The 16276-nt window shown below is 42.2% G+C and overlaps 2 long non-coding RNA genes across 2 annotated transcripts; both read right to left on the reverse strand.

The window, feature by feature from the left end:
- Positions 1-1502: 1502 nt before the first annotated feature.
- On the reverse strand, positions 1503-7586 carry LOC127009790 (uncharacterized). Its single transcript, XR_007762264.1, has 4 exons — positions 7521-7586; positions 5177-5411; positions 3862-4986; positions 1503-2671 (listed from the first exon to the last, which is right to left on the reverse strand). It is a non-coding gene; the product is annotated as an uncharacterized LOC127009790 (long non-coding RNA).
- A 6147-nt stretch (positions 7587-13733) lies between these two features.
- On the reverse strand, positions 13734-14905 carry LOC127009791 (uncharacterized). Its single transcript, XR_007762265.1, has 2 exons — positions 14752-14905; positions 13734-14415 (listed from the first exon to the last, which is right to left on the reverse strand). It is a non-coding gene; the product is annotated as an uncharacterized LOC127009791 (long non-coding RNA).
- Positions 14906-16276: the final 1371 nt, after the last annotated feature.

Below are 16276 nucleotides of genomic sequence, written 5' to 3' on the forward strand. Positions count from 1 at the left end.
GGAATGCGGTGGTAAACATGAAATGCGTTGCAAATGCATAGTTTTTGAGTTATGAGGGGTTGAAAAATACCCTAGATGTAGGGAAATTCCTTACAATTACTAAGATGTAGGGAAATTTCATACATTCCGGGTTTTTTTTACAACGTACGGAAACCACGCAAGGTAATTATTGAAAATCACTCCGCACCTCCATATTGTACTTAAGGGCATATTATACATACGGACGATGTGTTTACATGGCGACGCCATTGCAATATGAGCAGCGTTGCCAACTATCCGGTTAGCAATGATACGCTATGTGAGACCAGGTCCACCACGCGTTGTTATTATTATTTTTTTGGTGTGAACACGCACCTTTACCTAATACTATTTCCGATAATACGCTTGGTTAGCGATGGTACGCTTTGTTAGCCATTAGCCCACGCATGTGAGACCAGGTCCACCACGCGTGGTTATTTTTTTTTTAGAACACGCACCTTTAAGAGGGGGGGGGTCCAGGGCAGCCCCCCCTTGGTTAGCAGGGGGGTCAAGGGGGCTGAAGCCCCCTCGTTAGCTAATTAGTTAGTTAGCGGGCCGCAGTCTCCTGAGCGGCCCAAACAGACAAAATACTAGCTTGGAGGTTTTGTATTTTTTTGCCCAGGGCTTTATTTTGCTCTCCAGCAGCTTAAGAATGATTTAACTTGCTGTTAAATAATTGTTAGTAGCTATTTTGATTTCTGGTCTTAAGATAAGTGATTTACAGACGCCCTCTCGCTGGAGAGGGCGTCTGTAAATCACTTATCTTAAGACCAGAAGTCAAAATAGCTATAGGTTCTTAAGCTAACAATTATTTAACAGCAAGTTAAATCATTCTTAAGCTGCTGGAGAGCAAAATAAAGCCCTGGGCGAAAAAAACCTCCAAGCTAATATTTTGTCTGTTTGCTCCAGAGACTGCGGCAGACTGCAGCACATTCGCCCCTCAGTGGTCACACACACCACACAGATGCAAACCTTAAAACCTTACCAGCAAAGGGTAAATACATTTTTTTTCTATCAGCAGGTACCACGTTTGGACATTTGGCTCCAAACGACAGCCAGTATTATTTTTTCCCGAAATAGAAAAGAGGAACCGAGTTAAGTCCAAACTACTTGTCTTCGAGTCGCCGCTGGATAGCCAATATGGTCCCTTGACGCACTGTACTCCTGAAAAAAAAATCTCCTTCAACTCATGCAGGATAGCATTATTTATGGTACCTTTCCTCAACTATTTCTTCATTTTGCCAACAAAAATCACCATTATCTGTGAAAAATAAATAAAACAGGAAACAGAATATTCAAAAATAAATTAACTAACTCTTCAACTCCAATATTAGGGAAGTAAAAACTGAACTAAAAAAAAAAAAAACTAATGAACAATAATAATGATAATAATAATAATAATAATAATAATAATAATGATGATGATGATGATGATGATGAATACAGTATTAACTGCATGAAACATTGCCAGAAGTTAAGGGGATTCAAACAGAAACTGAAAATAACAAATCCAGTAATCTTTTCCTTGGAGAATCTTTTGTAATGCATGAGATGAAATTCCTTCCATTACTTTCCCAGTAAAAAAGAACCGTATACAAATACTTAAGCCATACTCTGACATGGCTATTGTGATCAATCACCTAATTAAGATCTAGCTATCTATGTCTGACAAAACACCATCTTGTGATGAATGTGCTGAATCATTTGACTGGGATTTCAACCTTTGTGCTCTACCTCCACAACGATCGCTGGAACAACGGAGATATTTCATAATTGTTTGACCAATCTCCTTCTCATCTGTAGAAAATTGTGGCTTCATGAGCAGCACTCCTGTCAAAAAATAATGTGATGTAAATATATTAACTATACATTATTAATTCTGTAAAATCTAATGGCCACTGAAAGGCTGCTGTTCCCCTACTCTAGACCTTCTCATCACCTCCTCATTAGTCACCCTGTCATCCCAGTCAGGTGTTACTTAAATAGGGAAGGTTACAGTGGCGTAGCTACGGGTGGGTGGGAAGCCAATAACCCCCAGGTGCCTAACCACTGGCCAGTGGGCACAGCTGCCATACGGCAAGGGAACGGTGTTCCACCATGTAGGACGGAGGAAGCATGCAGGAACATTATGAATAATTTCTACTCATGACTTACTCTCGAACTCAAGTACAATAAATATTTTTCCTCTGCTTGAAAGAAAGTATAAGATTTATCAAACTATCTCTCTGATGCCTCACTCCATTCAGGAACGTCTAACAAAGAGGTGGCCACAGCAGAAGAGCTTCCAATTTTTCTTTATTCACCTGGAGGATAGTTTCTTTGAATTGTTTATGGGAAGAAAACAATATATTCAATGTTTATGATAACCAACATAGCAGTCTTCTAATACCAACATCAAGTATTATTTAGCATTTCTTAAGTTGGACTGTTCTAATTACATGATTCATATATACTTGAAATTGTACTCACCACACACCAGTTGACAAAGCTTTGTTGACTTGAATCCTATCTTGGTGAAATTCTCCTTTGTTTTCCAACACTTCTTGCCCTCCCAATTGAATTTCTGTTGCAGTCGATTTGACATGACAGTATCCAAAATTGACTTTACTGCAACTCTCAATGTAGTTCCTCCCAAAACCTTCAGCCGTTGTACCTAAAACATATAACTTAGATAATAATATGTTCTTTGTTATTTTTTATCATGCATTTGAAGTATTTTCCCAACATACAGTTCGCTTGATTTAACTACGACTAGAGTGTGATCAACTAGTTTTGCAAACTCAAACTAAAAGAACCTGACTGCGTCTTTCACACACAGTTAGGCTAAAATATGTAAAACATTATTCCAGTTTATTTTGTTATCATTCATTGTTACACAACCTTTGGTAATCATTACCAAGGGCCTCTAGATGCATAAACACAATCAAAAAATAAATAAAAGGGATCACTTAAGTAAACTTAAAACAAGGGACAAGAAAGGAAGAAAAGGAAAACTTTAAATGGTTTCTTAATTTAATAACAAAAGAAATTATATTAATACAACAAAAATGAAAGTGAAATATTTACAAGTTCCAAAAGATAAGTCCAGTTACTACTTTAAGATAAAATAAGCACAACAGTAAAGTACGGTAAATAAATAAAATCACAAATATGAAGACACAAATAAATCCTACAACATAACACCTAACCCGCAGACACACACACACACTAAGTTACTGGGGAAATTCACATTATGTTGTACTTACACAAGACTAGAGAGGAGCGGTAGGGGAAGGGAGGGACCAAGGCACCTGGAATGCTGAAGTGAAGTGAAGGCAAGAGACGGACTTTTATACAATTCAAAGAGGGAGGAAAGAAACACAAAGGGTGGAACAAAACCTTATTTTACACATAATTTAGGGCAGGGATTGGTCACAATTAGTGGGCGGAGAAGTGAGTGGACACGATGACAGGGTATGGGCAGTGTATGGAGGTCATTGTAGGTCACACCCAAACATGGATAGTTTTCTGTGAGTGGCTCAGGAGAAGGGTATGGGAGGAGTTAAGGAAAAAAGCAAAACAAACAAACATTTTTTCTATGAACGGGTGAGGGGAGGGAGACTGGGATGGACGGAGCAGCTGCAGGACACGTGTTGTTGACATGATGCCGTAGGGCTAAAGGGGCACAACAAGACACAAGTTGAGACATAAATAGACGGAAACAAGATACTGGACACACAATGATATAGTTGTAGGACATACATACACACAGACAGACACAAGTAAATATCATAAAAATAGCATGGATCGCTACACGTAACATCATTCAAATAAAGTGTTAATAAAATTATTAATTTTACTTACCATAAGCTCTTTAAATTCTTGATCAGATGTCAGTCTTCCTTCAAGAGCATCAAATCCCTGAAGTGTTTCAATTGGTAGTACATCATCAACAGCAGTAAAGTCATATTCCTGTGATGATGATGATACCGACTGCATTGTCAACAGCTGGTGTAGCATATCCTTCTGCGTTGCCATTAGTTGTTGAAGCAGTTTAGTTTGATCTTCCATGCGTGTCTCACATCTTGCTAAAGCAAGTAGAATAGTCTTCAATTCTCAAAGAAAAAGTTGCCATAGAAATTTCAGATTCAGATTTCTAAGTCACTAGAACAAGCAGAATAGTATGTAGAATAGTATGTAATGAAATATCACACAGTGATTTTGTTGTTAGTCAGCCTTTAACTCCAGACCATACCTTACCATGGTGGCTTAGTCCACATTGGTAAGCCCATGTATCTTGTGTAAAGTGCATGTTAAGGTTACTGTAGCGTTAGAATGGCTATAGATATAAGTGTAATCTGTAACCAGTGTGACCTATGTCTATCAGGTGCCTTAGGATATACTTGTGTACATGCCAGACTGTAATGTTAACATTACTGTAGTGCTGGAATGGCCGTGTGTAGATTTGATTTGTGACCAGTGTGATAAATTATGTCCATCAGTTCCTGGAATAGATTTGCATGCAATCATTCTGGTCTACAGGTACTCTGATTAGAGTGTATAGGTTCAGTAAGTCTTTTAAACAATGATGTCATGTATGAAGCTTGAAAAAATTCCAGTTTCACTACTATTTCACGAGAATTTTTTTTCATGAGGTATACTAATTGAATATCTAAATTACTTATATGAAACATGATAACCAATGTATACAAATTAAGCTTTTATCAATATTGCAAAAAAGTTAAAAGATAAATGTAAGATATTACAGTTACACCCAAAATGTTTATGCAAAGTTAGCAGCATCACTTACGGTGAGAATGCGTGTCTCTGTCAACCTTAGGGATGCAAAAAGCATTACTTCTTTGAAGAGATGGGAAACCAGAAACACGAGGGGGTTCTGGAATTGTGCTTGGGCTTGGCTGCATAGTTGATGTATCTCCAGATGAGTCAGAGCAGTCTGTGTCTTCATAAAGTGTTTTACGCTTCAATCTGTAATGATAAATCCTGAATAATAATTTCAACACCTTTGAATTAACATCCTATCAAAGGTGCAACTTCAAAGATTAACTAACTGCAATCCCCAACTTGTCTGTGATTGAATGTGTACCATAGGAAATCAGGGGACAGTATGAGCCTACATGAGGCCAAATAATACCTCAACAGGAAGAAATATACTCACCCTAAAAGCCAAGTACTCACACTGGATAGGTAGGCCAACTTTCCCCAGGCATGACTTGGTCCTTGATAGCCTTTTGAGTTTTCTGGGAGTCTCTGTATGGAGGCCATCTACATTTTCTTTCATTTTTTGAAAGCCAAATGCTTGGAGCAACATCCACCTCTTGTGTTTCAACAAACACAACTACACAAAACTCTTTGGAAGTCATGCTGATTGATTGAATCACTGTGGCTGAAGGCTGTGAACAAGTGGAAAAGCAGCAAATGAATTTTGTGATAATTGTATCAGCAAATATTTTCTTTGGATTGGCATGTAAGAAGATAGCTTCCATTCTTTTAGCAGTGTTTTAACTTTGTAAACTCCTAAATTTGCAGATGATAATGGGTAATGAAAAACAATTTCCTTAACCTGATATACTTGATATATTATACTTATATTATTAGGCTCACATTTATTTGAAATAATATTTTGAATGCATCCAATTTCATTGTTAATCATTACTCCTTGATCAGCAGGTGTGACTTTAAAACAGTATTTTCCAAGTATAATTCCTTGTACTGCTGGCATACCATTTCATCAACTAAAGGGCCTTGTGCGTGAATCTTTTCAGGACAGGATAGATATGTTCTTACACATCCATACTTATATTTCTTTCTGAAATCCTTTTGATAACTTGAGATAAAGGGAAGTTGGGTTTCCTCAAGAGATTTTTATGACTCCCAAAAGTTTTCAAATTCAAATGCCGAAAAACTATCAAGAGTACCATGTTTTGCGACATCATCAGGTAGATGCCACAAATTACGAACATTGTAAACAGCATATCTTTTCCCATATATCTGGATAAAGTGCTCAGTGAACTTGAGTAAATAGTCTTTTGCATACTCAACAGAATTTGGAATATCTTTTCTGGACAAGAGATTGACTGCACTGTACAGCAACATGAAATTGTTATATATGTTGATGTCAGTGGTATCTTTCAAACCACAGGGCCTGTATATAGAAGAAAACTTCTTGACTCATTTGCTTTGAATCTATCAAGTTCATCTAGCGACCTTGGTTTACGGTTGAATTCCGCAGGCATGAATTTTGCTACATTGACCAGGTTTTTAGATATTAAGTTTTTCTTGTGAGAGCCTATCCTTACATTTAAGGGTCCTTTGAGCCAAAGATTGAGAAGTTTTCTCATAACACCCAAATACACTAAGTGCATAGGATCCAATACAAATTTTGACACTAAACAATTTGTCATATTCAGCTTTGCAAGAGGGGATATACCTCGGTGGTGATTACTGTCACTTTGAGCAAGAAAATTTTCATCTGATCGTGGTAGAGAATTCAATTCTGGAAATACCACAGTTCCAGCCTCATATTCCCCCACCTGTTGACACCTCTCACATCCTGAGTAACCATTGTGAGATGTGATTCTTTAAAGAACTGTCGTGCTGGGGCATCACAAATAAAGGAGGCTGTGTGGACTGGGATAAGATGCTCACCAAGCTTATACCCATTAGATACAAGTTTCAATTCATCAATGAAATCTTTCAAAAATTCATCAACATCATTAGGTTTTGACATGCCATAAAATATTCGTACAACTTCTGGAGAACAGTTGGGTTTAAGTCCTTCACACTGAAAATTAATCAGTATTGTCCAAAATTGTGCTCTAGAGCTCCGATGTAATGGTATGCCATCACAGTTTATTTTCAAAGACAAACCATTGTGTACAAGTAGCTGAATGGACTCTTTAGATGTATGTCTTGTTTCATATTTATCAATAGTTTTGAGCAAACCAAAATGGTAATACTGGCCTCCACATTTTTGTGTAATAAGTGATGTTTGGTTGACTGGAGTTTTGAGCAGTGTGCGAGCCTCTGAAGGAAGGGACGCATCATAATTTAGTTTTAGAATGGTTAACAATGAATTAATAGCTGTGAGTTATTTGATTATCAACAGCCCATTGTAGCAGCTGGCTTTGTGCATTTTCTGACACAACTGGAGGTACTTTTGGATGAATTGTGATTTCACAGTCACTATCAAATACTTTTACTTCATTACTAAGTGAAGAACAAATTTCAGTTTGCTTTCTTTTGTGATCATCTGTATTTAACACCTGCTGAGCTCCACAATCTACATCCTGCTTCCCTTCACATGACAATATCACATCATCATCACCATCACCCAGAGTCAGTAGTAGTGTGTGCAAGATTGACACACTGACGAGGGATAGATCGTTGGGCGTGTTTGGGTTGGCTTGTATATGGATACTGACAACATTTTCTCTTAGCTTTTTGGGCTAATGTCCACTTTGAAGACTTCATCTTTCAAAGATTTATCAAAGATAACTCACCACTTGTGTGTAGAGTGGTAAATTGTTCAACGATGACGGGACGGCTTCTTGGATGAGCCGTTTTACAACGTAAACAATATTTAAGCGGGAAAGTTGAACTTGATCTTGATCTTGAACGTTCGCTGCCTGTAACCCGATCGGAAAACGGATAATCCATTTTTTGTATGTTTGCATAAATGCAGTGTTATACATTAGCTCATGATTGAGGCAAATATGAGGCAAACTGTATCAGGCCAATTTGGTTTGGTTTTAGTATTTGGTTCAATTAACATTTACTGATGTAAGGCCGACACCGCTAACGAAGCGGTTTGCTGCAACAGTCACTCAGCCGCCGCTGCTGCCACGACCCGACAGTAGCCGATGCTGGCCCAATAACCCCATGTTTGCTGGGGAGCGGAGGGCCAGGGTGTGGACGGGCTGTAATTGGGACAGGAAGGAGGGGAGGGCCAGGGTGTGGACGGGTACACTTGGGACAGGAAGGAGGGGAGGGCCAGGGTGTGGACGGGTACACTTGGGACAGGAAGGAGGGGAGGGCCAGGGTGTGGACAGGTACACTTGGGACAGGAAGGAGGGGAGGGCCAGGGTGTGGAGGGGTACACTTGGGACAGGAAGGAGGGGAGGGCCAGGGTGTGGATGGGTACACTTGGGACAGGAAGGAGGGGAGGGCCAGGGTGTGGATGGGTACACTTGGGACAGGAAGGAGGGAGGGCCAGGGTGTGGACAGGTACACTTGGGACAGGAAGGAGGGAGGGCCAGGGGGTGGACGGGCTACACTTGGGACAGGAAGGAGGGAAGGGCCAGGGTGTGGACGGGTACACTTGGGACAGGAAGGAGGAGAGGGCCAGGGTGTGGACGGGCTACACTTGGGACAGGAAGGAGGAGAGGGCCAGGGTGTGGACGGGTACACTTGGGACAGGAAGGAGGAGAGGGCCAGGGTGTGGACGGGCTACACTTGGGACAGGAAGGAGGGGAGGCCCAAGGTGTGGACGGGCTACACTTGGGACAGGAAGGAGGGGAGGGCCAGGGTGTGGACGGGCTACACTTGGGACAGGAAGGAGGGGAGGCCCAAGGTGTGGACGGGCTACACTTGGGACAGGAAGGAGGGGAGGGCCAGGGTGTGGACGGGCTACACTTGGGACAGGAAGGAGGGGAGGCCCAAGGTGTGGACGGGCTACACTTGGGACAGGAAGGAGGGGAGGGCCAGGGTGTGGACGGGCTACACTTGGGACAGGAAGGAGGGGAGGCCCAAGGTGTTGATGGGCTGTAATTGGGACAGGAAGGAGGAGAGGGCCAGGGTGTGGACGGGTACACTTGGGACAGGAAGGAGCGGAGGGCCAGGGTGTGGATGGGCTGTAATTGGGACAGGAAGGAGGGGAGGGCCAGGGTGTGGACGGGTACACTTGGGACAGGAAGGAGCGGAGGGCCAGGGTGTGGATGGGCCACGCGTGTGTAGGGTTGCCACCCTGACCTCAGGAAAATACCAACATCTTACTCTCCAATACGGAACTAACTGTATTTTAAGTTATGGGTCTTGTCTTGTTGCAGTGTAGGTGATGTTCACTTTGGGCGACTTGGGAGTCCACCGCCCCAACACTGTGCCCTACTCCTAGGGCCGCTTTCACTTTATTTGTTTTGATCGTTACCAATGGCGGTGATCAACGCATAGTTTTCCACGTGAAACTGGCCTATGGGGTAGTGGTAGAGGAGGTGAGAGGTGCTGAGAGTGTGTGGTAAGGCTGGGCTCACCCCGCAGCCGCCACTACCCCATAGGCCAGTTTTACGTGGAAATACTATAGCGGCAATCACCGCCATTTGTAACGATAAAAACAAACAAAATTACTGTGAAAGCGGCCCCTAATGTGCCTCAGCTGGTCAGGGAGGGAGCTTGGAGTAGTCGTGTGTAGGACAGGGGGCTCATCAGGGATCCCCTGCAGAAACAGGTCAAATTTTCTCCTGAAGGTCTCCATGCTGCAGTTTGAGGTGTCCCTGATGTCCCTGGGCAGGCAGTTGAATAGTCTTGGTCCCTCGTTGGTAAAGCTGGCAGCATGTATGGACCTAAGACATTGACTGACTGTTTCAATGGATGTCCTGGGGCAGGTGCGGCCAAATTGGGGGTGTGTCTGGCGTGTTATCCCTCCTTCAGTTTGTGGTGATGGGTTAGGCACTTGCTTCTTCAGTGTTAATTATGTAGTACTATCTCTTCGTCTTTGGAGGGAGTAGAGTTGCAGAGTCTTGAGCCTGTCCCAGTAACTCAGATTTTTCATTGAGTTCAGCTTCCTTGTGAAGACCCTTTGTGTCTGTTCCAGTCGCTTGATATTGTACATTTTGTGTGGGGACCACAGATGGCACAGGTATTCCATTTTCGACAACACCAGGGACTTACAGAGCGGGAGGAGGTGTTCGGGTTCCCTCGTCTTGAAGGTGCAGAGTATCCATCCTGTCATCCTGCTGGCCGTCCTTGTGATGTCAATGTGCTCAGTGGGTGAAAAGTCATTACTAACTAGTACCCCAGGTCATGTACGGAGCTCTTCTCTGCAATTTCTTGACCTTTCACCTGGTACTGTGATCTTGAGGTGGCCATTTTCCCATATCTTATTAATTCAACTTTATTTTTGTTCAACGACATGTGGTCCTAACCGACCCTCACCCCGCCCTAAACTGTCTGTGGCCTGCCATGACTGACAGCCGCTGCCCACTGCTGGTGGAGGAAGGGGGAGGGACATTGCGTCGCCTTCTTTACACATAGGTATTTTAAGACAACCCATAACAAATACATCATTTTTCTGTTGGTATCCAAGGCGGTGGCTGAGTGGTTAGCGTGCCGGTCCAGTATTCACTGCGTCGTGGATGATTTGGGTTCGAATCCGCTACCACCTGGGGTTTTTAAGCCACCACCGAGTGGCCTAAGACCACCCACATGCTGTCCTGAAGACCACCCATCAACCCGGACTCTAGAGGGACTGTCCAAAGGAAATCAAGAATGAGCTCCGGGGGGCAGCATGAGTTAAGAATAGATGGCGCCACAATAAACACTTGCCTGCACCACGTCGGGCTTGGGCCAACCACCACTCTTCCTATGGCTATTTATTACCCACAAAAAATGGAAATGTGTACATTTCAGGATAAATAAAAGTACGATGAAAGAGGAGGTTTTTGCCTTAGGCCAGTATTTATGTTATGACTACAGTACCCTCTCCAGTTTCGTGCTCGCTTCGTTCCGAAGGTGTAGCGCTAAACTCGAGGGTCGCGAAACTCAAGGTATTAAAAACACTGAAAAAGCGCTTATTTGTTCCGACCCGTGGAGTTTTTTTAATTTTTTTATGTGGCTTATGGCGCCGGTAAACTATCCATCTGAGCCTAATGGTCGGCCCCGAGCCTGTCATGGCGCAGGCAACTGTTTATAGTGGTGCCATTATAATTGGGTCATGCTGCCCCCCGGAGCTCACTTTTTTTCCTCCTTTACTCCCTTGTTATCTCAAAATACGTACCTCGGAAAAAGAAAGAAAACAGAAAGAGAGAACGGGTCATTTTAAAGCCACAGATGAAGCCTTACGATTGGCTGAGCTCTGAAAACACGCTTGTGATTCGCTGGGAGTCCAATGACGTCATCGCCGGCGCTCACCCAATCAGCGGCCTCACTGCCTTATAAACCTGTAGGCCGTAGACCGTAGGGTTGTGCTATGCCACCACCGCCTACAATTAGCTCGAATTAGGGGCTTTATGGCGAGCCCTTTTTAGGATCCACCGTACCACAGCCACGACTCGTGAAAGCCTAAAAAAGGGTCTGCCCACGTTCTCGGGTTAAGGAGGGCGCCCGGGGGGGTCCCTCCTGGGCACACAGTATGTCCTATGGCTTTGAAATTTTAGTATGTTGTTTGTTGGTGTAAGTGTATGACATTCTGTGAATTTTGTGAAATTTGGGTGAATGTGTAGAGGAGACTCAAACAAAGCATAAAATCTTATTTTGTTTCACAGACTTTAGTTTTTAGTTAATTACTTTGAAAAAAAAATACCATAGAAACTTTTTGTATAGATCTACATTTCTCATTTTGTAATTTTTTTCATTTTTTGTTCTGGCTTAAAAAAAATTGAAATTTATTTTCACTAATAATTTTCTCTACTTTTTCTACCGTTTTCTTTTTGCATTTAAAAAAAATGTACAAAATGAGAAAAATTGCCGTTTAGTTGTAGATTATATTGATACCTTACAAAAGACTGTCAGACGTTTTGTCGATTTTGTGAAATTTTTTGAAGTGTAAAAAACAAATTTTCAAGATTTTGGCTCCTTAAGATTTTTTTTTCCATTTCATGTGTCTTGCCATTTGTATTCATTTGATTGTCATGAAATGTTCACATATGATTGTTTATACCTTGTTCACTTACTGGGCCGCCAGTGTGCTGAGCAGATGTTTCACTTGTTGCATATTGGTACATCTGTGGCCCGAATAGCCCTTTCTATAAACTTTTACAAACATGAGTATATAAACAATTTGTGGGTAAATTTGTATTTATTATGACTGCAGATGTGTTGCAATGGTACCAGGTAATAAGTTCAAAATGATAAGGTAATAAATATATAGCTATGTAAAGGCATCCAAAATACATTTAAAGTTTGGTGACATTTTGCTTCCAAATATAAGCATTTCATTATGTAACAGTAATCAACTGTAGAGGCAAATGCCCCTCATATCAAACAACGTAAAAAAAAAATAAAAAAAAATCCTGATAAATTAAAATTTTGCTCATAACAGAGAATAAAATAATGTTCCCCATTCTGCTTTTCATCTGTTTCTAACTCGTCACTTTCCTCGGAGAGCTCATCATCTGGGTCATCTGAATTAACAAAAAACCTGAATCATCTGAATCACCAGATAAGGTATCCGATCGCCCTCCTTAAAAGACGGTCGGGTTCATTTCTGTTGAAAAGGAGGGGAAAAAAAACATTATTAATAGTTTTTTATGTACAGCTCATCAAAATGTAAGATATTGTATCGACACTAACTCGTATAATAATCATAAAAACTGCACCAAATAGCAGAACAAGACTATATCGTCAGTGCTTCGCGAAGTGGTACATATATGCGCCAACCTATGCCTGGTACATTGGTGCACCAATACGCAGTAGAGGGATAAAATATTAGTGGTCTGTGATTTGGTATATATTTGTACCGTGGATTTTTACACTATACTACAGGCTATCCTCTCATAATGATACATAACTCCTCTCTGCAAAGTCCAACGGACACTGGCGTGGTGGGCGCCGTGAAAGTTCCATGGAGCAGGCAAGAGCGCTGAGTTGCCAAACGCGATTAATGTGTTAACAGGCCTTAAAACTATCAAGCTTGCAGCTTTGGTCGCTGGATATTGTCCATTTACGTGTAGTTCTGTCTTAGTATTGTTACGAATATCGCTTCAGATTTATTTAGGTTAGTTCAAAAGACATATTTATCAATGAATATATTATTGCATTAGTTTATTATCAGTACACGCACTATTTGCCTGACCCGGTGGCCTGTGGCTTGCCTTCGGTGCACCCACCACCGCCCTGATCCCTCCCACCAACTTCAGTTTCCCCGTCCTAGGGCTCAATGCATTCAGGCTAAAAATTGGGCAAACAGAGTACTAGGTTTCATCTCAAGGAGCCTGAGCAATAGGAGCGCTGAAGTCATCCTCAAACTTTACTTAGCACTAGTTGGACCTCATCTCGATTATGCAGTTCAGTTCTGGTCTCCCTATTATAGAATGGATATCAAGATGCTAGAATCTGTACAGAGGAGGATGACAAAGATGATTCAGGGGGTGAGAAACTTGCCTTACGAAGACAGGCTGAAGCAGTTAAATCTACACTCTCTAGAAAGGCGAAGGTTGCGAGGAGACTTGATCAAAGTTTATAAATGGATGAAGGGATTTAATAAAGGGGATGTCAATAAAATTTTGAGAGTGAAAGAGCCAGGTAGGACGCGTGGCAATGGTTTTAAGTTAGACAAATTCAGATTCAACAAAGACATAGGCAAGAATTGGTTCACCAATAGAGTGGTGGATGAATGGAACAGGCTTGGGAGCCATGTTGTGGGTGCCAATACCATAGATACATTCAAGAAGAGGTTAGATAAAGCCATGGATGGTGAGGTAAGGTGGGGTTGAGTGTACAGGAGCTGCCTTGTATAGGCCAACCGGCCTCTTGCAGACTCCTTACGTTCTTATGTTCTTATGTTCTTTTTTTTTTTTTTTTTCAGCACATGACTTTGTGTCCCAATGTCCACCACTGGTGTTAGTGTTGAAGTGAGGCATCGAGACAGTTGCTGTGGTCAGTACTTGTTCCGTCCCTGCTGCCGCTGACTTCAGGACTCCTTGGTGCATCCCTCGCCTTGCCTGCTCAATTGGTCACTGAGTGTGGCTTTGAAGCAACCTCGCCGCCTTCTCCAGCATCTCTGAGGTTCCTCAAGGCCAGCCAACTCCTCACATCCAGAGTAGTGTTGCAGTGGAGGCTGCAAGGCGGGACAGCAGCTGGAGTGGCTGGGATCAGCAGGAGCAGACTGCTACTGGTGTGAGGTTCAGGAGTGATAAAAAACACCACCAACACAACCACCAACAACAACAACAATTGCTGGCCTCTTCATCCAGAAAGGGGGAAGTTTGAATTTCAGAAGTGTGAGAAGATCTGAGAATGAGAGCAAGTTTACTGACCAAAGCCAAGAGTGTGAGAAAAGACATGCAGGGAAGGATGACCTCAACAAATACACCCACACACTCTGGTGTAAGACCTCATGAAAGTCGGGAGTGTGGCAAAAGGTTTAGTAATAGGAGTAACCCCAAACATCACACCCTTACACACACTGGTGCAAGAAACCATGAGTGTGAAGTTTGTGGGAAATGTTTCAATCAGAAGGGTCACCTCAACACACACACCCTTACACACACCAGTGCAAGAAATCATGAGTGTGAAGTTTGTGGGAAATGTTTCAGTCAGAAGGGTACCCTCAAATTACACACTCTTACACACACTGGTGAAAGAAATCATGAGTGTGAAGTTTGTGGGAAATGTTTCAGCCTGAAGGGTACCCTCAAATTACACACTCTTACACACACTGGTGAAAGAAATCATGAGTGTGAAGTATGTGGGAAATGTTTCAGTCAGAAGGGTAACCTCAAATTACACACTCTTACACATACTGGTGAAAGAAATCATGAGTGTGAAGTTTGTGGGAAATGTTTCAATCATAAGGGTCACCTCAACACACACACCCTTACACACACTGGTGCAAGAAATCATGAGTGTGAAGTTTGTGGGAAATGTTTCAGTCAGAAGAGTAACCTCAAGAAACACACCCTTACACACACTGGTGAAAGAAATCATGAGTGTGAAGTTTGTGGGAAATGTTTCAGTCAGACGGGTGCCCTCAACACACACCCTTACACACACCAGTGCAAGAAACCATGAGTGTGAAGTTTGTGGAAATGTTTCAGTCAGAAGGGTACCTCAACACACACACCCTTACACACACCAGTGCAAGAAATTATGAGTGTGAAGTTTGTGGGAAATGTTTCAGTCAGAAGGGTCACCTCAACACACATACCCTTACACACACTGGTGCAAGAAATCATGAGTGTGAAGTTTGTGGGAAATGTTTCAGCCTGAAGGGTACCCTCAAATTACACACTCTTACACACACTGGTGAAAGAAATCATGAGTGTGAAGTATGTGGGAAATGTTTCAGTCAGAAGGGTAACCTCAAATTACACACTTACACACACTGGTGAAAGAAATCATGAGTGTGAAATCTGTGGAAAATGTGTCACTGAGAAGGGTACCCTCAAGAAACACACTCTTACACACACTGGTGAAAAAAATCATGAGTGTGAAGTTTGTGGGAAATGTTTCAGCCTGAAGGGTACCCTCAAATTACACACTCTTACACACACTGGTGAAAGAAATCATGAGTGTGAAGTTTGTGGGAAATGTTTCAGTCACAAGAGTAACCTCAAAGTACACACTCTTACACACACTGGTGAAAGAAATCATGAGTGTGAAGTTTGTGGGAAATGTTTCAGTCAGAAGGGTACCCTCAAATTACACCTTGTTACACACACTGATGCAAGAAGTCATGAGTGTGAAGTTTGTGGGAAAAGGTTCAAACTGAAGAGTATATTGAACAGGCACGTCTTCAGACACTCTGGTCATAAAGGGTTCAAGTGCGATGTTTGTGGGAAACGTTTCATGACTAAGGGTGAGATTGTCAGCCACATGAAGGTCCACTTCTCCTGAGGTGCTGTGCTGATTCAGTTCTGCTGTGTGTGTGAGTGCAAGTGTTTGTTGTGGTGGTGTTACAGGGCTGTGTAGCACAGAGAACAGAAAATATTCATCTGTTGGAACAAATGGTGACTGTGACGGCATGATCTGTTATTCACTTTCCACCCCAGGCTTCATGTGGTTGGTGGGTCCTGTGAAAGGTCTGGGCCCGTATCCTCGACAACTATTAATACTAAACTTGGTATTAACTTTCGACTTTGGTATTAACTTCACTCTCAAAGTGTATCCTCAACAACTATTAGCCTAATACCTACTCTTAACTTTGGTATTAACTTGAGAGTGCTGGCGAGGACTTCTAAACACTTAATAGTAAAGTTAATATTGAATCCCAGACCCAGACCCATATCAACATGGCCACCGGGCTTCCTCGTCCAGCCCGCCTCCGCAATTTAGAGTTTGATAGGGCGCTTTGGAACTGTATAACGATGGTGAACTTGTCAAGACA

The sequence above is a fragment of the Eriocheir sinensis genome, chromosome 42 (assembly GCF_024679095.1).
Source record: "Eriocheir sinensis breed Jianghai 21 chromosome 42, ASM2467909v1, whole genome shotgun sequence".
Classification (NCBI taxonomy): Eukaryota; Metazoa; Arthropoda; class Malacostraca; order Decapoda; family Varunidae; genus Eriocheir; species Eriocheir sinensis.